Here is a 23220-nt window from a genome sequence, read left to right as displayed (position 1 = left end):
TTTCATATTGTCATTCAAGCAATATTTTTTCCTTATATTGATTACTGCAGTAGTCTTTATTTAGGTCTTCCATCTAATTTTTTAAAACCATTACAAGTACTTCTGAATTCTGCTGTACGATTGATTACAAGTGCTAGATGATATGAACATATTACTCCGGTATTAAATAAATTGAATTTGTTACCTATTCAGCAACAAATTTTCTACAAAATTGGAATGACATTGTTCAAATTGTTAATCTCAGACTCTTGTCCTTCGTCCAGTGCCCTACTAAAAATTTATGAACCATCTCAACAACTGAGATCATCTAATCAAGATTTACTTGCTGTATCCTCGATTCTACAGGCCTGTCTTGCCACTACAAGAGACTCTGCTTTCTCATTTGCTGCACCCATTTTTTGGAATTCCCTGCCTATGGAACTCCAGATGGCTGATTGTGTCAAGAAATTTAGACTTCTTTTAAAAAGCTTTTTGTTAAAACAGGCATTCTATTGAGAACTGCAGCTTTGATTTCTATTATGTAGTAGCTTGCGAGATTATTTTATGGCAACTTGAGTTTTTATATGTTTTTGTTGTATAGTTTTTATTTCTTTTATATATGTATTTATTATTATGTAACTATTATTATCAATGTTTTTAATTCTTGTACATCGCTTAGACCTTATGTGATTAATAAATTTGACAAATGAAATGAAATGTCTGACTTAGAAACTAAGAAGGTGGAGCAGTTGGAAGCTGTGGTTGCTTATGAAGCTGATGCACTATATGACCTCATTAGGACTTTGTCCAGAACGATGATGTCAGCAGTATCAGCCAGGAGATTCCTCTGATTGAGGAACTGGTCGGCTGATGTGTCATCCAAGTCTTAGTTGGGAACATTATCTTTTAAAGGGAAGCTGCTCTTTGGACAGGACTTGGAGGAGCTGATTAAACATTAGGAGAGAGTAAAGGTCATAAATTGCCTGAGGATAAGCCAAAAGGAGGGAATTTTTATTTTATTTATTTTTAATTTTTATATACCGATGTTCTTGTACGAAATACAAATCACTCCGGTTTACATAAAACAGTGAAATGCCCAAAAAAGGGGAGGGGCTTTACATAGAACAATAGAACAAAGTACAAATTAAATATAGTATAGTATAATGGGTCCTTTCCTTCGAGCTCTCATTTCAGAGGGAATAAGCATTTTTGGCCTAACAGGGCCTCAAGTGGCATCGAGAGGCAGTCCTCAGGGTGGCAATCGTCCGGGAACCAGTCCTTTCACGGGCAAAGGCCGATTAGAGAGGGCTGTAGCCAGGGTGGTGGTGGAGCCAAATTCATTCAATGATGCGAGGCCAGTCCACTCCTCGGTTCTGGCTATAGGGGGTCAGTTGACTCTCTTATTCTTATACAAGGAGTGGGCCAAGATCATGTCAGACTATTGGGTTTTAAGCATGATAAGACAAGGTTATGCTTTAGAATTTGCTTGTCCACTAAGAGACTTGTTTATGGTCTCCCCGTACGGTTATGAGGGAAAAAGGCTGGTGGTGCAGCAAACTGTCTGTTGCCTTCAGATGCTGGGAGCCATTCTTCCTGTCCCCCAGGAGGAACATGGGACAGGCTGCTATTATTTCGTAGTTCCCAAAAAGGAGGGAAACTTCTGCCCAATTTTGGACTTGAAGAAAGTAAACGTGACTTTCAAGGTTCCTCAGTTTTGGATAGAGACCCTGTGTTCTGTCATTGCGGTGGTGTGCAAGGGGGAGTTCCTAGCTTCTCTGGATTTGACCAAAGAGTGCTTGCACATAGGAATCTGGCCCAGTTATCAAAGATATCTAAGATTCATGGTACTGGGAAGGCATTTTCAGTTTTGCACCCTTCCATTTGGTCTGGCGACAGCTCCCAGGACTTTCACCAAGGTGATGATCATGGTGGCAATGGCCCTCTGGAGGGAAGGTGTCTTGGTTCACCCATTTCTGGATGACTGGCTGATTCAGGTGAAATCAGAGGTCCTTTGCCGGTAGGCAGTGGACTTGGTACTTCAGCGCCTGAGATCACTGAGGTGGATAGTCAATCTGTCCAAGAGTCATCTTTCCCCTTCTCCGGTCTTGGAATTTCTGGAGGCACGTTTTGATACCAAGGTGGGGAAAGTTTGTTTCATCGAGGAGCACATTTCCAAGTTGTAGGTGCAAGTTCCCGGATTATTGGAGAAGCAGGTGCCCAGGGACTGGGATTACTTGCAGGTTCTCGATTCCATGGCTTCCACCTTGGAGTTGGTTCCTTGGGCATTTGCTCCTATGTGGCCGCTACAGTCAGCGCTGCTGTCCTGCTGGGATTTATTGGCAGAAAGGTTTCAGCTTCCGCTACCTTTTATGCAGTTAGCCAGGTCCAGTATCTCGTGGTGGCTTGGTCAGGTTCCAGTTGAGGCAGGGAGTGGACTTGTTGGTTCTGGACTGGATGATTGTTACTATCGATGCCAGTCTTTCTGGGTGGGGAGTAGTGTGTCAGGATTGGTCTGTTAAGGGTCAGTGGTCAGTGGAGGAAGCAGTGTGGTCCATCAGTCGATTAGAGACTAGAGCGGTGCATTTGGCACTGTAGGCGTTTCTACCTCGGTTGTGGGGGAAGCCAATAAGGATCTTGTTAGACAATGCGACAACAGTGGCTTACGTTGACCAACATAGAGGCACCAAGAGTCGGGCAGAGGCTCAGGAAGCCCAGGAATTAATCATCTGGGTGGAGCAGCATCTTGCGCTGTTAACGGCCTCTCACATCGCTGGCATGAAAAATGTACAAGCAGATTTTCTCAGTCGGCAACAGCTAGACCCCGGAGAGTGGGAGCTATCGTAGGTAGCAATGCGTCTTATCAGTTGCAAATGGGGCAGGCCACACATGGATCTAATGGCAACTTACCAAAATGCCAAGGCTCCACAGTTCTTCAGTCGAAGAAGGGATAGATGCCCTAGTTCTACCTTGGCCGAGGAGCATTCTTCTGTATGTGTTCCCGCAGTGGCCGCTGGTGGGCAAAGTCTTGTGGTGGATAGAGGTCCATCCAGCCGATGTGATTCTGGTGGTGCTGGAGTAGCTGAGGCATCTGTGGTTTGTGGATCTGATCAACCCGGCGGTGGGCAGTCAGGTGCGACTAACTCATCTGCCAAAGCTTCTGCATCAGGGCCCTATATTTTCAGGTCAGGCAGATCGCTTCTGTCTCGTGGCTTAGCTTTTGAGAGAAAGTGCTGAAGGGAGAGAGGATATTCTGAAGACATTATTTCTACTCTGTAGGCTAGAAAGACTTCCACCTCCTTGGCGTATATGAGTGAATGGAGAGTTTTTGAGTCCTTGTGTGCGGAGCTAGGGATTGGTCCTATGCATGCATCCATGGCATATATTCTAGCTTTTCAGCAAAAAGGATTGGTGAAGGGCTTATTCTTTAACTCACTCACAGTTCAGGTGGCGGCTTTGGGCTGTATTTGAGTTAAGATATGGGGAGCCGCTCTAGTTGCACATCTAGATGTAATGCATTTTTCTCCGGGGGACGAAACATTTGAGTCCTCCGGTTCAGAAGTTGTGTTCCTCCTGGAGCCTTAACGAGGTCCTTAAGAGCATATGTGCGTTGCCGTGTGAACCTCTCTAAAGAGCTACTATGAAAGATCTCACTTTGAAGGTGGTTTTCTTGGTGGCGATTTGCTCGGCTTGGCAGATCTTGGAACTTCAGGCCTTATCATGCAGAGAGCCTTTTTTGAGGATTTCGGATTCAGGGGTTTCCTTAAGGACGGTTCCTTCTTTTCTGCCGAAGGTGGTATCGTCATTCCACTTAAACCAGTCAGTGGAGCTCCCGTCCTTCCCAAGTTTGGATACTATGGCGCCTCATGCGAAAGTGTTGCAACATTTGGATGTGAAGCGTGCATTGTTGCAGTATCTTAAGGTCTCTTAACAGCTTCCGATTGTTGGATCATCTTTTTGTGCTATGGAGTGGTGCAAAAAAGGATCATAAGGCGTCAAAAGCCACAATTGCACAGTGGGTGAAGGAAGCCATTGGCTCCATGAACATCTGTCAGGGTCCCCCTGTCCCAGAGGAGTTAAGGGCTCATTCTACCCATTCTCAGGTGGCCTCTTGGGCCGAATGTCTGCAAGTTTTGCCACAAGAGATTTGCAGGGCGGCTACTTGGAAGTTATTGTACACTTTCACCAAGCACTATTGTTTGGATGTCCAGGCCCCAGAGGCTTTGGGCTTTGGTGAGAGTGTACTTCGAGCGGGACTCTTGCGGTCCCACCCCATTTAGGGAAGCTTTGGTACATCCTAGGAGTCTGGACTGATCTGGGTACGTACAGGGAAAGGAAAATTGGTTCTTACCTGCTAATTTCTGAAACAATATAGTGGTATCAGTGTGATCGAACTACTCATTGAAGAGTTTGAAATTTTTTGGCTTTTGATATGAATTGTTGACTTCCCATAGATGTGAATTGTTTGGGAGGATGTAAGGAAGGCTGTTTTCCTCTGAGGTATATAAGTAAAAATGATCGGATTTTGAGTTTTAAAGGATACACGTATATGACTGCTATCTGAAGAAGTGGATAAGCGTTTGAGAGAAAAGTATAAAAGAGTATCGTCCTTTGAGAGCACAGAAACTTCAATTTAATTGTGAATTGCAATTGAGTGGATTCCCCTGAAGAAGCTTTGTGTAGTGAAACATGTTAGGAGAGAATTGGGAAATTTTGTTAAATTTAGGTTCTTAGTGGTATGAATCATTGTATGCGTGTGATGATTTTATTGTTATTTTGAAAATTGTGAATTGTACCTGGCTTTTTTACGGATATTGTATTAATAAAATATTTTTTATATTAATCTTCTTTGTATAAATAATAGTAAAGGTTATATGGGAATATTATATCACTTTTTATTTTTGAGATTGTGATGAGCGTGATATGTACGGTATATAGATTTTAGAGATGTGAATCGGAACTGAAATCGGATCCGATTCTGGTTCCGATTCACATCTATAGAGATGTGAATCGGAACTGAAATCGGATCCGATTCTGGTTCCGATTCACATCTATAGAGATGTGAATCGGAACTGAAATCGGATCCGATTCTGGTTCCGATTCACATCTCTAATAGATTTGCACATTTTTTTGAAGTGATCCTATCCTCAGACAGCCCTAATTCAGCAGCGCTAGTAGCTGCACCAATATGGAATGAATGCATTTTGTACAATCTAACATTCCATTTCAGACTCTGAATTTCCAATGTGAGAACCCTGCAAATTGAAAACGTGTCAGAGGAGAACTGTCCTTGTGAACTAAAAAATGCCCTGCCACCGAGGGTATTAGGCGCACAAAGTCCTGGGCAATACATACAGGACAGGCCAATTTGTAATTTGACCAAAATACTGTCACTGTTTGCCCCTTCCCCTTCTGGTCAACTTTAGACCTGTGAATGAATAAATGCACCACTTCCTCGGAGACCCAAATATTACCCTTCAGTAAGCCGCCTGGCTGAGCTGTCGATTCAGCCACCAGTCCTTTCACCTGCAAGACCCTGAAAAAAGCAAAAACAAATGCTACTTGGAAAAGAATCATCTCATAATGCGACCAACAAATGTCAGGCAGTTGCTGCAGGATTACCACCAGCTCCACATATCGAGCAGTTTTCCGAATGTGCTGCCTTTTATCCGTGACCGGGCCACGCACTCTCCCAACCCATTAGAGCCCTTCTGACTGTGAAATTAACAGCTAGATTGCCCCAACCTGCCACCTTATAAAAGAAGGAGAACACAGCTGTATGTGCCCACACTGAAGCCAATGTATATCCTGCCCGCTCAGCCTATAGCATGTAGTGCAGCATAACCCCATTCAGAACTGGTCCTTCAACCCACCCAAATGTCCCAAGAAAACTCATAACTGTACCTCTTCCTTTTACATATGATGCCCAGGTTGCAGAAGCCAAAGAGGCCTTTATCATTGCCCATGTGTTTCTGGCCAAGTAACTGGAGGTACTCTGAAACCAATGCTCCCTCCTTGACTGCATGAGATGCCAACCACTGGAACATATCCCACTTGCAACAAGAAAAGGCATCAGCAATTAAGTTCTCCACCCCAGCACATCACTTGCCTGAATGGTGGTGATCCATTTCAAACATAACAAAACAAATTCCCACAACAGTGCAGATACCAACTCACACCTAGCAGATTGCTTGTTTATCACTTCCACCACATCCAGATTATCGCACCAAAACACCCTCCTATCTCTCAATCCATGATCCCACAGAGCCAAGGCCACAACAATGGGAAACAGTTCAAGGAAGGTGATGTTTTTGGTGACTCCCTCCATGACCCACAATTCTGGCCACTTCTTCGCACTCCACACATCCTTCCAATAAAGCCTAAAACATGTTGCCCCCGTGTCATCTGAATATAATTTGAACTCAAAATTATACACCTGTTCCTCCTGCAGCATCAATACACCATTAAACTCCTCCAAAAATCTATCCCAAACCTCCAATTCATCCCTGATACTTCTGGTCACTCAAATGAAATGATGCCATGCCTTGACTCCCACAGTTGCCGGCAATAATCTGCAAATAAATGCCTGCACCATGGGAATAACCCGGCATCCGAAATTCAGGGGACCAATTAACGATTGCATCTGAAACAACGTTACCTTTCTAGCAGCCTTCACCAATTTAACCAAGCTTCTAAGCTTGTACACTTTCTCCTCAGGCAGGCGGGATACCATATTATCAGAATCTAATTCAGTGTCCAATAGCGTGAGCCTTGATACTGGCACCTATGTCTTATTATGGGCATTAGGAAACCCTAGTCATTGTGCTATCTCTACAAAACCCTGCAACAGCTCCTTGCAAGCACTTCCCCCTGGCCTGGCCAACAAATAGGAAGTCATCCACCTGTCACCTGAACAAAAGAACCAAATGCCTTGAAATAAGTGCAAGAAATAGCACATCCCATGGGAAGACAACGATCTACAAGGTATTAATTCTGAAAAACAAATCCCAACAACAGAAAACTGCTCAGATGTATTGGCAATAATTAAAAAGCTGATTCAATATCAGCTTTAGTCAACAAAGCTCTCTACCTAGCTCTCCTAATTATGCTATGGCCTCATCAAAAGATGCATAGCGGACCGAGTACCATTCCCTAAGTATGAAGTCATTCACCATGGACCCCTGGGGGGATGACAAGTTCAAGATTAACCTGAACTTACCTACTTTCTTCTTTGGGACCACCGCTAACGGGCAGATGCATCCCTGCAAATGGTGCTGTAAAAGGCCCCACAATAAGCCCAAGACTCTGTTCTGACTCCAATTTTTCCCTAACCACCTCCGCAAAATGATTACCAGATCTAGCATTTCTTGCTCTACCCCCAAATCCTGGGCCCAAATAAGGAATCATGAACCCACTCTCAAACCCTTCCTTTTGTAAAACTGCATCTTCCCTATTTGGATAAACTTGTAGCCAAGTGCGCCTCTCCTCCGTTCAAATCGGTGAGGGCTCCAGAGACTGAAGGATCTCCCTATTTGGCTCCTCTATCCAAATCCCCTGTGCCCTGCTTACTTACTATACTTTGAGGCTGAATACCCGGCTCCACAAACTGAGCAAGCATGTCTGAACTTGCAGTTTAGGAACACACAGATGGTTTAATCTCCCATATACATCCTGCCCATCAGACAGTCCAGCTTGTACCCCCGAAATCATGAAAGGAACAACCCTTATGGCTCTGCTCCCTAACCGTTCCGATCTGTTGACCTGCCCCACTGGCTTTAACCTCGCTACTGTGATCCCTGTCATTTGGGTCAACCAGAGGTAAATGTCCCAAGTACCCCAAGACATGTAACGGTTCTTCTTCATTTTGTCTCTAAACTGCTTGTCATAATTTAACTAGGCCCATCCTTCATAATCTCTGAATGCCCCAATAATACTTTCCATATGCTAAGTGTGCCCTATACTGAGAGGGATCAAAATGACCTACCTCACTTGCCAACCTCAGAAAACATTGTACCCAATTTATTATATTTCTTGGGTCCTTCCTAGAATTCTTTTCCCTCTTTGCTGCTGCCTTCCCCTTCGTGTTACCTTTCTTAATACCTCTCCTTCCTTCCAACAACTTGAAAATATCAATATATGTTCTTTTCCTTATTTTTCTTTGCAAACTCTGAGAAACCTCTTCCCAAAGCTCTGTCAAAGCAACCAAAGCTGAATGTCCCATGTCCTGCCCAGAACCGCTAACCTGCTCATCCTTTAAACCTGGCCTGGATTGCTCCGAAGAAGATGAAGAAGAAGAAGAAAACGAACTGCTCTCCTTTGTCCTCTTCTTCCCCCTTTGCGATAGACACCCCACAGAATGCTCACTAACTACTGGTCCCAGACCATCTCCTCCCAAAGCTTCAGGTCTGTCATCTCCTGACATTCCATGCCTCCCGACCGATGCCTCTCCTTTATACCACTTGTAGCACTGCCTCTGCAAGGTGCGTTCACTGGATCTCTGGACTCCTGTCGTGAATCCCCTGGCTGCACAACCTTCTCTGCTAAACTTCTCCATGCTTCCTGCTGCAAAGTGCTCGGTTGCTCATCTAGAACAACAGAAGAAACACCCATCGCGCTGCATGCAGGTGCACTCACACCACCCCTCCTATCCCATGCTTCTCCATACACCCATTCAGGATACACAATGCCCTGCCTTCCCTGCCAATAAATATCCCTGCCTCCCCCCGGACCCGACCATATTCTCACCTCTCCCATCCCAGCCCAACTGTAGTCCCTTATCCCCCTCAGCCGCCAACCTGGCAACCCTGAAACCCCATCCCCTAAGCTTCCATCACCTGGGTAATCTTGCCAGCCTGGAGAGACCCCCACCCGCTCCCATACTACCTTGGACAATTAAAATCTCCAGCCTTTCCCATCCCTGCTGCATCCCACGCTCCCGAAAATGCTTGCAAGTTCTTTACCCCACCATCGGCGGGTCCCTGAGCCAAGTGTTGACCTGCTCCTTCAACTCCCATGTCCTGAGGAAGGGGAACTCCTGCATCTGATGCCAACAGGTCAAGAGCTCCTCCACCTGCCACTAGTCGCTGCCAACGAACTATCGGCTCCTCCTCTCCCCCTGCACCATCTGGCACACCCGAAGCTACCCACTTTCTGCCTCTTCTTACAACAGGTACCACAGCTCCCCCAGTACCCCTCACTCTAGCTGCTGCTCCAAATGTGGCATGCCGATGCCTTTTCCAGCCTCCTTACCTTTGCTCTGACCCAGGACTCCCGAAACTGAACCATCCTAACTTCCCCTTCAGTTATTCCACTTACATTCTCCCCTGATGCCAGTTCACCTGCACCTGCGGCGCTCACTTCATGAAGGGCCCTGCTGGCCGAAACACTCAAGTGGCCTCATCCCTCACAGCCCCCACCCCTCAAGGGCCTGCTGTTGTGGCCATGTTAAGTGCCCTTACTTCACCACTCTTACTGCCTGCCCTCGGAGCCAACTGATCCATTCGGGCCTAATTTGCCCTGCCTCAGTCCTGCTAATGTGCTGTTGGTCCAGTGCATACTGTACTCAATCCTACATGCACTACCTCGCCAACTCTGCTGCATGCCATGCCACTGCCTTTCCCCCATATTGGCCAACTTGATGTACCATTCACCGAGTAAGGATCACCTTGCACCGACTCACTCCCTGCTGACACACCACCCTTCTGTGATCCCCCGATATTGGAGATATGCCTAACTCTACCCTCCCAGGCAAAAAAGATTCATCCCCCACTTCCACCTGAAACTGCCACTCCCGAGTTGCCTCGGGAAAACAAATCACATGAACTGATCTGGCCGACTGATTCTTCTGCATCCACGAACTGGCTGCCACAACCACCACCTCCTCAATTGATTCGAAGTGCACCTGCCTCTGCACTCCTTCCTTTCTCTTTCCTACCATGAGGTTGCCAACCCTTGGAGAAAAAATGTTCAGGCTGCTACCACATGCAGGACTGAGGGAAATGCTTTCAATGGTCCTCTAACTACCAACTCATTTTCCTGCTTCCTCACACCTGGTGGGCCATACCCAATCAAAATATTTCATATCCTTTTGAAATCTGTTTCCCCAGTTACTTCCCCTAACTCCTTCCAACACACCCTGCCTACCAGCCCCAGCTCAGGAGTGAATGTCTGCCCTGCTACTATGTTAATGGCGGCAAGGTGGACATAACCCCCTGGCCTTAAAGATACCTTTGTTAGTATCAAGAGCTTTCTTTGTTTTTATGAAAGGTTTAATCTTCTCTGTTTGGCCAGGGTCCAAATGGTTCCCTGTCCCCAGTAAGACATTTGGCATGGCATTACTGCCTTCATTTTGTACAGGGTCTCAATCTTGGGCAAAACGCCAAGAAAGACTGTCCATACCTCATTACCCAGACCTTATATTTGATCTTAGCCAAAACGTAGTCAAGAACTGGTTTGTTTTAGTCTACTTATCTACTCCTGTGTGGTCATTCTGTCTTGGCAACTGGCTTCAGATTTATTAAATATGGAAAGCTCTAGGAGTTATACTGGTCCTTGAGAGAACTGGATTATTTGGAGGTTGTGATTCGACCAACTTGAGAATTATCAAGCTATGAAGTTGTACATAAGCTTTCAAGTCCACACAGGCCTACTTTAGAAGGTCAGAAGAAATCATTTGACAATCATTTGAGTGTTGTAGAACTCGTACTTGCATTGTCTTTTGCCAATAAAAATTAAAAAATGTCAGAAGGGATCCATGTTCTCTTAAACGCTCGTTGACATCATCTTTAGATAATTTTATGTTAGCTTAATAAAAAGCATTGCTGCCTGCAAAGAATGCAGGTTGCTTACAAGAAAAGGCAAAGGTAGGAAAAAAGAAATAAGTAGAATTAAAGAGAAAGGATTGAGGACTGCATTCTTGTAATAAAAACAGGATTGGAGGCTTCATCTTTGGACATAGTGACACCCAGGTCATATTGTTGCTGAGTTTATGTCCTCTCCATGAGCTAGATTTACTAAGAAGTTAATCTTGTTTTATACCTATGGGAACACACTGGGCCAGATTTTTAAAAAGTACGCGCAACCGGCGCAAATAAAATACGGGGTCGGCGTGCGCAAGGCTGCGGAAAATCGGCAGCCTGTGCGCGCTGTGTCAAGCAGCCTGCCTTCGTTCCGATTTCGAAGCGGCCTCGGAGGGAACTTTCCTTCCGCCTCCCTTCCCCTATCTATCCCACCCCCCAGCCCTACCTAAATCCTCTCTCTACCTTTGTTGTACAAGTTACGCCTGCCCGCCCCCGAACCGCCCCCTGACCCAGGACACGCCCCTTTTACGAAGCCCCGGGACTTACGCGCATCCCGGGGCTTTGCGTGCGCTGGTGGCCTATGCAAATAGGCGTGCCAACGCGCAAGTGCCCTGCGCTCGTAAGGCTTTTAAAATCTACCCCACTGAGTATAGCTGGCTCTATCATGATTTTTATTTTTTTTTTAATTTTTATTTTTTTGCTAGAATGAACTAGTGGGTCTGATTTCGAATTAGGCTTTTAATGCAGATGGAATTGTCGTCTATCCCTTTGTTGTGGATGAACTTCATTTATGTGAAATTTATGTAACATTATTGGTAAGGTTGGTATGTTTAGCCTAGTGATGTGACACGTGTACTAATCAATTTCCCCATAGGCACAAAATAGAAGAAATTTCCTAGTATGCCAGGTACCATTGGCGAGAATAGAATCAGAGTGGGGGGAGTTTTCTGTTTCCAAATTTTTTGCTTTATCTAAAAACTATTTCTTCTTTTGAAATTATTTCTCTTTCAGACAGAAATGCTCTTTGTTGATTTCCAGCATGTAACCTTTCATCTGGCCTCCTCATTGCCTCTGGTAAGATACTTTAAATGCACTTAAGAGTATTTGCTTTCTGGTTTGGTTTAGCACATTTAGTAACTGAGCCACAGGTCACCCAGCAAAGGAATTCATCCTAGAAAGTAGGCACCATGAGAAACCAGAAATGGCTAAAAACAGAACTAGATTGTGTAGAAGTTAATAAGGCACCGGGTCTGTCTGAATTTCATCCAGAGGAATTAGGAGAAATTAATCTACGAACTGCATAGCCACTGCAGTGGCATACCCAGAACTGATTTTTATGTTTTTTTTGGGGGCCCAAAGTTAAAATGAGAGGGCAGTAGGCATACAGGTCTGAGCCCTACTTGTTGTTCTCTTATCATTAAATAATGCCTTATCGTACACCTGACAATGGATTTCTAAGTAGTCTACAAAAGCTGACATGCATCATGAGTGACACTTCAAAATATTCTAATTCAATTATTTCAAACATGTACCAACATTAAAAATGCCTTATTAATATGTATTAATGATTTTATATTTATTGCAGGTTATAAATACACAACAATATAATGTAAAAAGTAAACAAAGGACACTTAAAAGAAATATCAGATCCAGTCAATCAGGTATTAAAAGAAATATAAGTGAATTCCTTTATGAATCTTCTTTCCGAAAACACAGTGAATATTGAATCTACAATAAAATAGCAATAATTATAATAATCACAATAACTTAAGATTTGCAGTGGGTGCAGAATAGAACTAGGACAATTTATATTACAACCCAACATGGAGGGGTTTGTGAAGTAACTCAAACCCCTGCAAAAGAAAAAACCACATTGAACTTTTCCACACATGCAATAACATCAATAACTCTCAGGAATCAAACAGCAACCTTATTTATCAAAAGGCAGCAATGCAAACATTATACCAACCCTAGAACACTAATACATTCCCTTTTGGACAAACAGAACAAGCTGGACTGCTACAAATCCTATGGAGAAAGTACATGCTAGCTAGCAGAAATACTGTATCTCAGTTACACATGTGGAACACAGACACTTACCTAATATAGTAAAGGGTCTACAAATTAGAAACAGAAACATGCAGACAAAATTGAAATAGAAAGAAACCAGATTCAATGAACAGTGGCATAATGAAGAAAAAGCAAAATACAAATATATAAGAAATGCACATTCCTAAAAATGCTGTATTCCAGTTGCTGAAAGTAATAAAAAAAAAAAAAAAAAAAAAAAAATATATATATATATATTTTTTTTTTTTTTTCACAGGACAAGCAGGATCGTAGTCCTCACATATGGGTGACATCATCAGGATGGAGCCCAGTCACGGAAAACTTTTGTCAAAGTTTCTAGAACTTTGACTGGCACCTACTGGGCATGCCCAGCATAGCACCAACCCTGCATCCAGCAGGGGTCCCCCTTCAGTCTTCTTTTTTCCACACAGCAGTAGCCACACGGGTTAAGGAGCTCTTCAGATATTCCTGACAGGAATTTTCCTCACGGAAAATTTCAAAATTTTTACCCCACAGGGGTCCTCCTATTGATAACTTTACTCCGCGGTCAACCAGTAAGTTTTTTACCTGTTTGCAGTCGATTCCCGTCAAGTTTTTCCCTCGTGGCCTACCGGCCATCGACCACACCGCGGCTAAATTTTGTCAAGGCCATGGCGTCTGGTTTCTGTCTGTGCCCTGACTGCACTTGAACAATATCCATCCCTGACCCTCATACGGTCTGCGTGATGTGTTTGGGGTCCGACCATGATGTTCTAACTTGCACCAAATGTGCCCAAATAACACCAAAAGGTTGCAAGGCTCAACTGGAGAAGATGGAACTTCTCTTTTGGTCTAAAAACCCGACTCCATCGATAGCTTCGACGTCGTCCGAACCAGTGCTGTCTGCTTCGCACCAGCATCGTGAAATCGCTGCTGCCCGACCAGCTTCGATGACTCCGCGGCTGTCGACCCCCTTCTGTCTCTCCGCGGGAAAAGGACCGGGGAGAATACCGTGAAAAACGTCGACACCGCCATCGAAAAGCTCAGGCCACCGATATAGGCAAGCCCTTGGCATCGACGTCGTCTGAGCCACCGACAAAGAAATCCCGTCCAGAAAAGGCCCCATCTTCTTCTGTATCTGGGTCACCAAGGCATTCTCCACCTGGACAGGTGCCGGGAGCCGTGACTCCACTTTCACCGGTGGACCCTCCAGCTACGCCAGTGCTGCCTCCTACTCCGGAACCGGGGCTCCACGCTCCAGGTTTCCGTGAGGAATTGGATCGGATGATCCAAGAGGCCATCAGAAAAGGGGTTCAAACCTCTATCGATTCTGGTGCCGGTTCCGGAGCCGGTCACCGACCTGATACCTATGGCTCTTGCACCGCTACTGGCTAGAATGGATGCATTAATTGGTGCCCTTCCACCAGTAGATCCGAGGGAGCCGGTGGCCCCAATTCCTTCTACACCGATACCCCTATCAGATGAAGAAGAAACACCTATCTCCAATCCACCCTCCGGAGTGCTGCCACTGACGTGTCCATTGATGTCACCGATTCTATCGGTGCCTCCATTGATGCCTTTGGTGCCTCCTCCGATTCCATCGATGCCTAGGCCTGGACTTTCAGGATTAGCACCGTTTCTCCCTTCTGATTGTCCCATGGGAACTGGTGATGAGCCTTATGATCCCTGGACTGATGACACGTCCCAGGACACTGATGATCTACCTTCGCAACCCTCTCCTCCTGATGAAAGAAGACGTTCTCCTCCAGAGGACTTATCTTATCTTTCATTAATTTTATAAAGGAGATGTCTGAAATAATTCCATTTCAGCTTCAGACAGAAGAGTACTCCAGGTACAAGATGCTGGAAGTACTCCAGTTCATTGATGCTCCTAAGGAAATCATGTCTTTTCCAGTACATGAGATCCTTATTGATCTATTGAAAAGAAATTGGGAGCATCCAGGTTCTGTACCTTCTGTCAATCGCAAGACAGATGCTACTTACTTAGTACAGTCAGCTCCTGGTTTTCAGCGATCACAGCTAGATCATCACTCAGTGGTTGTGGAGTCAGCCCAGAAAAGAGCAAGACGGTCCAAACCTCATTCTTCTATACCTCCAGGAAAAGAACAAAAGTTCCTGGATGCATTGGGCAGACGTGTATTTCATGGTTCAATGCTAATTTCTCGCATTGCTTCCTACCAATTATACATGACACAGTATGATAGGGACCTATTCAATAAATCCAAGATTTTTCTGAATCTCTACCTGAACAGTTTCAAAACCAGCTTCATACCCTTGTGCAAAAAGGTCTAGATGCTGGCAAGGATGAGGTCCGTTCTGCATATGACATCTTCGCCACTGCCTCTAGTCTCTGCAGCAGGAATAAGTGCAGGAAGTTGGGCCTGGCTCAAGTCTTCAGACCTCAGTCCAGAAGTACAGGATAGGTTAGCTGACTTACCCTGTGCTGGTGATAATCTTTTTGGGGAAAAGATTCAGGAAACAGTGGCACAGCTAAAGGACCACCATGAGACTCTCCACCAACTCTCCTTAGTACCTTCTGATTACTCTTCCTCTTCCAAGAGATCTTTCAGAAGAGACTCCAAGAGGCCTGTGTATAAACCAAGGAGATATTACCCTCCGGCTTCCAGAGGTCGTCCCTCTAGGCCTTACCAAAAAGGCCAATCCAGACAACCTCAGACCCAATAGACACAGCCAACCCCTCAGCTGGGCCCAGCGTCCGGCTTTTGACTCCTTCCTGGAGAGCAGTGCCCAGCCTCCTCTTCCTTCTGTACCTGTAGGAGGTTGATTTTGCCACTTCACCAACAGGTGGCACACTATCACGAAAGATTAGTGGGTACTAGCTGTAGTGACTCATGGTTACCACCTCAACTTCCTCACCGTTCCACCGGATTCCCCACCTCGGCTGACGTGGGGAACATCCGACCACTCTCACCTTCTAAGTCAGGAGGTTTCCATCCTCCTCGAGCCCCAGGCAATAGAACCAGTACCCTTCTCCCAGCAGGGCCAGGGATTCTAGTCCCGGCATTTTCTAATCCCAAAAAAGTCAGGTGGCGTTTGCCCAATTCTGGACCTTTGCGCCTTAAACAAATACCTACAAAGAGAGAAGTTCAAGATGGTGACCTTGGGTTCTCTACTTCCACTTCTGCAAAGGGAAGACTGGCTCTGCTCTCTAGACCTCCAGGACACTTTTACGCACATCTCAATCACTCCGTCACATCGCAGATTCCTGTGGTTCCTAGTAGGCCCAAAGCACTTCCAGTATCGAGTGTTGCCATTCGGCCTAGCATCTGTCCCACGAGTCTTCACCAAGTGTCTCGTTGTGGTAGCAGCCTATCTTAGGACTCAGAGTGTCCACGTCTACCCCTATCTCGATTGGTTGATCAGGGCTCCCACTCATCAAACTGCGCTGATGTCCCTACATCTCACTTTGCATACCCTGATCTCCCTAGGGTTCCTCATAAACTATCCAAAATCCAGGCTAGTTCCATCCCAAACCCTATCGTTCATAGGGGCTGACTTGGACGCTTTAAAAATGAAAGCCTTCCTACCCCGGGATCGGGCTCTTACTCTCGCTTCTCTGGCCCATAAACTGCAGTCTCAACAACACTCAACTGCACTCACTTTCTGATCTTACTGGATCATATGGCCTCCTCGGTGCATGTCACTCCGATGGCCCATCTTGCCATGAGACTAATGCAGTGGACTCTAAAATCGTAGTGGATTCAGTCTTCTTAGCCAATGTCCACCATTGTCCACATCACCAACCAGCTCCGCTTATCACTGACTTGGTGGATAAACCAATCCAATCTTCTTCAAGGCCTTCCATTTCAGGTTGCAGAACCTCAAATAACCTTGACAACAGATACCTCCAACCTTGGCTGGGGTGCACATGTTGCAAGCCTGCAAACTCAGGGCATCTGGTCTCCAGAGGAAGCCAAACAGATAAATTTCCTAGAGCTTCGTGTAATCAGATATGCTCTCAGGGTCTTTCAGGATTACCTCACCAACAAGGTCATCCTGATTCAAACAGATAACCAGGTGGCCATGTGGTATATCAACAAACAAGGGGGAACGGGCTCCTACCTCCTGTGTCAGGAAGCTGCACAGATATGGGCGGAGGCTTTTTCCCACTCGATGTACCTCAGGGCCACCTATTTGCCGGGAGTGGACAATGTGTTGGCAGACAAGCTGAGTTGCACTTTTCAACTGCACGAGTGGTCCCTCAACCCCACAGTAGCGGACTCAATATTCCAACGCTGCGGTTACCCTCACATAGACCTCTTTGCATCAATCCACAACTGCAAAGTAGGAAACTTCTGCTTTCTCACTCGCAGCCATCAATTGCAGCCAAGAGACGTTCTCCCTCTCATGGACCAGCGGTCTCCTTTATGCATACCCTCCACTTCCACTCATTTCAAAGACTCTCGTGAAGTTGTGAAAGGACAGGGGATTGATGATTCTGATAGCCCCCTCACTGGCCATGCCAGGTGTGGTTTCCAATACTTCAGGACCTATCAATTCGCCGGCACATTCCTCTGGGGAAGGACCCGCTTCTGATCACTCAGAACGACGGATGCCTACATCACCCCAACCTCCAGGCCTTATCTCTGACTGCCTGGATGTTGAAAGGTTAATTCTTCAGCCTCTTAGCCTTTCAGAGCCGGTTTCCCGTGTCCTGGTAGCTTCTCGAAAGCCTTCCACAAGAAAGTCTTATTGCTATAAATGGAACGGGGTTACGGTATGGTGTACTTCCATGTCCATCGACCTCTTCACTTGTTCCACAGCGAAATTTCTTGACTATCTCTGGCACCTGTCAGTCAGGCCTGAAAACTTCCTCTATCAGGGTGCACGTCAGTGCGGTGGCCGCCTTCCATAAAGGTGTCGGGGATGTCTCCATATCAGTACAACCCCTGGTAACACACTTTTTGAGGGGCTTACTGCCCCTAAAACATCCATTGCGCCCTCCGGCCCCTTCTTGGGTCCTTAACGTGGTTTTGGGGCGGCTCATGAAACCGCCGTTTGAGCCTCTCCAGTCCTTTGATCTCTGCTATCTCACCTGGAAGGTGATTTTTCTTCTGGCGATCACATCCGCTCGCAGAGTTAGTGAGTTGCAGGTCTTAGTCACCTACCCGCCTTACACTAAACTTCTGCATGACAGGGTAGTACTCCGCACTCACCCTAAGTTTTTACCTAAGGTAGTATAGGAGTTTCATATTAATCCATTATACTACCCACTTTCTTTCCCAGGCCCCATTCAAGTCCAGGAGAACAGGCTCTGCATACTCTCGACTGTAAACATGCTCTAGCTTTCTATCTAGACCGTACAGCCGCCCACAGAAAGTCCACTCAATTGTTTGTCTCTTTTGATACCATCAAATTGTGTAAACCTGTGGGAAAGCAGACCCTCTCCTCCTGGTTAGCGGTCTGTATTTCCTTTTGCTATCAACAGGCAGGCATTCCGCTCCAAGACCGTGTCAAGGCGCACACTTATCAGGGCCATGGCGACCTCAGAAGCGCATCTCCGCTCGGTGACACTTACTGACATTTGTAAAGCTGCTACCTGGAGCTCTCTCCATGCCTTTGCAGACCATTATTGCTTAGACAAGGCTGGAAGACAAGATTCCATCTTCGGCCAGTCTGTCCTACGCAACTTATTTGCCAATTAATGTACCAACAGCTTTCCACCGACCCATCAGGGTTCAGGATACCCTTTTAACCAAATTTCCACCCCAGTTGTTGTGCCTGTTGCGCGTTTTGGATACATTTGGTGCATTGCTCGGGCATCCTCAGCTCAGTACTCACCCATATGTGAGGACTACCATCCTGCTTGTCCTTTGAGAAAGCAGAGTTGCTTACCTGTAACAGGTGTTCTCATAGGACAGCAGGATGTTAGTCCTCACGAAACCCGCCCTCCACCCCGCGGTGTTGGGTTCATTACGTTTCTTATTTTTCGCATGTACTTTTATTATAAGACAAGACTGAAGGGGGACCCTTGCTGGATGAAAAGTCATGGGACACACTTTTCACCACTCCATCCACTTCAAGAAAAATAGATAGTAAATATCGCATGAGGGTTTCTCCCTGTTATGCGACCGTTCAGTTGCCACACCAGTCAGTTGTTGTGGAATTGGCAATGCAAAAGGCAAAAAAGGCAAGATTGCACGCCAATACTCCACCATCCAAAGATGCCAAGTTATTGGACGACTTTGCGAGGCGATCTTACCAATCCAGCATGATCAATGCCAAAATTAAAAAATATCAATTCTTTATAGCACAGTACCTTTTTGAAAATTTACAAAATCTTAAACCATACCTAACTCAAGCCTCCGCGGATTCTACCCTACCAACAGAATTCCACAATATGGAGGAGGGTTTACGACACCTATTATGATCCATATATGAAGGATTCGAAATGTCTTCGAAAACATCAGTGAATGCGGTAGCTGCACGACATTTGGCATGGCTTCGATCCAGCACAATCAGGGACGATGTCCATGATAAACTAGCGAACCTCCCTTGTCGACTGGACAATCTATTTGGTTTTAGATTCACTGAGACTGTTACCAAACTAAAAGAACAGAAAATGGCGGTATTGTCATTAATGTCTCCACATCCACAGGGATTGTTCAGAAAACAATACCCAACATAGAAAACCAATGTACCAGTGCAGCTACAAACCTTACTCCTATTATAGGCCTCAGCCATACCAACAGGCTTGACAGCAACCTTTCCAACAACAAGGTTCGCGTCCAAGGCCTAGAGCCCCTAGACAAGCTTGAACAGCAACAGACTCCCAACCAGCAAAACCTCAGCAATCTTTTTGAAAATATTCTTGCCACCGGCTTCGACATGGGCAGTAGGAGGAAGATTAACAAAATTCCTCCCAGCATGGTCGTCCATCACATCCGATCAATGGGTTCTACAAATAATAAAAGAAGGATATTCTCTCCATTTTACATCGGTGCCAAGCATACCACACTTAGTTCCACAGAAACATCGAGCAGTACACAAAGACCATCTCCTACGGGAAGTGAACACTCTTCTCCAACAAAACTGCATTCGGGAACTACCTTCCAAGACATCGCACACTGGTTTCTATTCCCAATACTTCCTCATTCCCAAGAAATCGGGAGGTCTACGCCCAATCCTAGACCTACGTGTGCTGAACAAATATATTCACAAAGAGAAATTCAAAATGACTTCTTTCAAACCCATCCTACCTTTTCTTCAACCCAAAGATTGGATGTGTTCACTGGACTTGAAGGATGCGTACGCTCACATACCAATGCATCCCAATTCTTGGTGTTACCTCTGTTTTCAGATGAACAACAGACATTTCCAATACAAAGTACTACCATTTGGCCTCTCCTTTGCCCCCAGAGTATTCACCAAATGTCTAGCAGTAGCGGTGGCACACCTTAGACGTCAAGGAATTCAAATATTTCCTTACCTAGATGACTGGCTCATAGTAGCACTCAACCAGTCTCTCCTACGCAAAAACTTACTTTGCACAATTTCTTGCCTCAACAATCTAGGTCTCCTGATCAACTACGAGACGTCAAACCTTCAACTTATGCAGACTTTTGCAGTTCATCGGAGCCTATATAGACTCCATTCAAGACAAGGCATTCCTGCCCTACCCAAGGGCACTTGCGATTTGCACGCTGTCCACAACTCTTCTCCATACCAAGACTGTTCCAGCCCGTCAAATTATGACCATGCTGGGTCATATGGCAGCTTCCATTTATGTAATTCCGCACTCGTTTACATATGTGTCATCTTCAATGGGGTCTCAAACATCAATGGATTCAGTTCCTGCATCCATTGTCGACCCTGGTACATGTAACAGTCAGCATGAGGAAAGATCTACACCTGTGGCTACTACCATTGACACTATCCATGGGTTCACCCCTAAGACTGCCTCGACATCAAATAGTACTCACCACAGATGCCTCTCCCACGGGCTGGGGAGCTCACCTAAAAACATCTTGAAACTCAAGGGTTGTGGTCCACAAAAGAACGTGACCTACACATAAACCTATTGGAACTACGAGCAGTACGAAATGCCCTTCAAGCTTTCGAACACTTCTTCAAAGGACAAACTATAATGATCCACACAGACAATCAAGTCACAGTGTTTTACATAAACAAAGAAGGAGGGTCAGGATCATGGAACCTGTGCAGAGAAACAATACAGATCCTGGAATGGACACACAACAGATCCATCAACCTACAAGCAACTTACTTGCCGGGAATCAACAACTCCAGAGCAGACAAATTGAGCAGAATATTTCACCCTCACGAATGGGAACTACATCAGGAAACAACGAATCACATATTCTCCATATGGGGTCTTCCCTACATCGATCTGTTTGCGACGGAACGCAACAGGAAAGTAGAAGCCTTCTGCTCAGTGTACCCGAGCACCTCTCGACTAGCTCCGGACGCTTTCATCATAGACTTCAATACCACAAATTTCTCGCACAGTTGATTCTCATTGCACCAGCCTGGCCAAGACAACCCTGGTACAGCTATCTCATACAACTGTCAATGAGGGACCCTCTTCCTCTGGGCAACAATCCTCAACTACTTACCAGGAGAACGGATCACTCCTTCATCCTTTACATTCCTCCCTGCACCTCACGGCATGGAGATTGAATGGCTCGCTTTTCAAATCGTAGACATTGCTCCTTCACTCCAAGACATCTTAGTTTCCTCTAGAAAACTGTTGTGTCCAGCGCTGCCCGACACCCTCTCTCCGCCCTCCTTACCTCTCTGGCGCCTCCCTCTCCATCTGCAAGACTATTTGCTACCGAGGCGTTCTCCTGCCACTTGTCCTCGGGCATTCCCGGACCGGCTCGACGCTGCAACCACCATGTTTTCTGGATGCCTAGGGGTGTGCGCGCGGCCCCGATTGAAGTATCGGCATTGGCGCGAACCTCGGGGGCGTCCCCCGAAGATGACATCACCCACGACGGATATTTAAGGTCTCAGAATTTGCTAACACAATTTATAACGGGATTGATAACGGCCTCGCTTTGTCTGTCTAAGCTACTCTGCCTCCTTGGACTTACCAGAGGTACCCGCTCCTGTGGGCCTCGCTTTCTCCTTGTTTTTTCAGGTGACAGTCTGGAACCAGTACTCGCTCCTCAAGGGCCTGATCCCAGACTTGCTTTGAATACACCTCTGCCTGGAATTCTTCACTACCAACTATATCAGCTACATCAGTGAGTTACCATCATTCTCTCTAAGCTTTCCCTGGAACCAGGTACTCGCTCCTTGAGGGCCTATACCTTCTAGCTCATGGGCTTCATTGGGACATTGTGTGTTACCATCTGCATACCCTGCCTACTCACTATATCTCAGTCTCTCTTCAGCTCAGCCTCCAGCTCACTACTTTCATCTCTGGTGGTTCAGTATACTATCTAATAAAAGAACTATTGTGTGTTTGTCTCCTAACTTTGAGCCTAACCGGTGGTCCCTCTTGGGATCATCCCCCGGGGGCGTGGTCATCTGCCACTGATCCAAGGATCCACCCACAACTCTCCTAAATAACAATAAAAACCATCCACTAGACTCAACTACCAAAGAAAATGGTCACGCTATACTTCCTGCTGCGCAACAGGTATTGATCCACTTACCTCCCCACCCGAACGCCTTCTTTCCTACCTTCATCTACTCTATACAGAAGGCCTAGCGACAGCCTCTCTATGAGTACATTTAAGTGCTATAGCAGCTTATCATACTCCCCTGAACGATGAACCCATATCCTGTCACTCTCTTGTACCCATTAAAGGGGTGTTACGCTTACGCCCCCCGATCAAAAAACCGCCAGTGCCCTGGGACATCAACATAGTTCTAGAGCAACTAATGCTATTGCCCTTTGAACCAGTGGACATTTGTCACCTAAGATATCTCTCCTGGAAAGTACTCTACTTGACTGCCCTAACATCAGCTAGATGGGTTAGAGAGCTTCAAGCTTTAGTTCACTACCCTCCTTGCCTACAATTTTATCATGACAAAGTGACATTATGCACACACCCAAGTTTTCTACTAAAGGTGGTTTCCACTTTTCACTTAAACCAAACCATCACATTACATATTTTTTATCCAAAACCTCATGCCATTGACAATGAGTGAAAACTTCACACCCTTGACTGTAAACGTGCGCTTACCTATTACAAACAGCGCACCCACATACCTAACAGACCCTCACAACTCTTCCTCTTCTTTAATCCAAATGCATCAGGACTTCCAGTGACAAAATGAACTTTATCTTCCTGGATAGCCAATTGCATACAGTTCTGCTTCCAAAAACATTCAGAACATCTTTCATCAACACCTAAGGCGCATCAAGTTCGTGCAATGGCTGCAT

General features: G+C 45.7%; 1 protein-coding gene across 1 annotated transcript in view; it reads left to right on the top strand.

Moving 5' to 3' along the window:
* MIPOL1 (mirror-image polydactyly 1) overlaps nucleotides 1-23220 on the top strand; it is a 1009124-nt gene that overhangs the window by 58993 nt on the left and 926911 nt on the right. Inside the window, exon 3 of the mRNA XM_029598907.1 lies at nucleotides 11787-11849. The gene's annotated coding sequence lies outside the window, so the exon portion shown is untranslated. The remainder of the gene's footprint in view (nucleotides 1-11786; nucleotides 11850-23220) is intronic.

This window comes from Rhinatrema bivittatum, chromosome 4 (genome assembly GCF_901001135.1).
Source record: "Rhinatrema bivittatum chromosome 4, aRhiBiv1.1, whole genome shotgun sequence".
Taxonomy (NCBI): Eukaryota; Metazoa; Chordata; class Amphibia; order Gymnophiona; family Rhinatrematidae; genus Rhinatrema; species Rhinatrema bivittatum.
The sequence above is the reverse complement of the archived record's forward strand: the minus strand, read 5'-3'. Positions and strand labels throughout refer to the sequence as shown.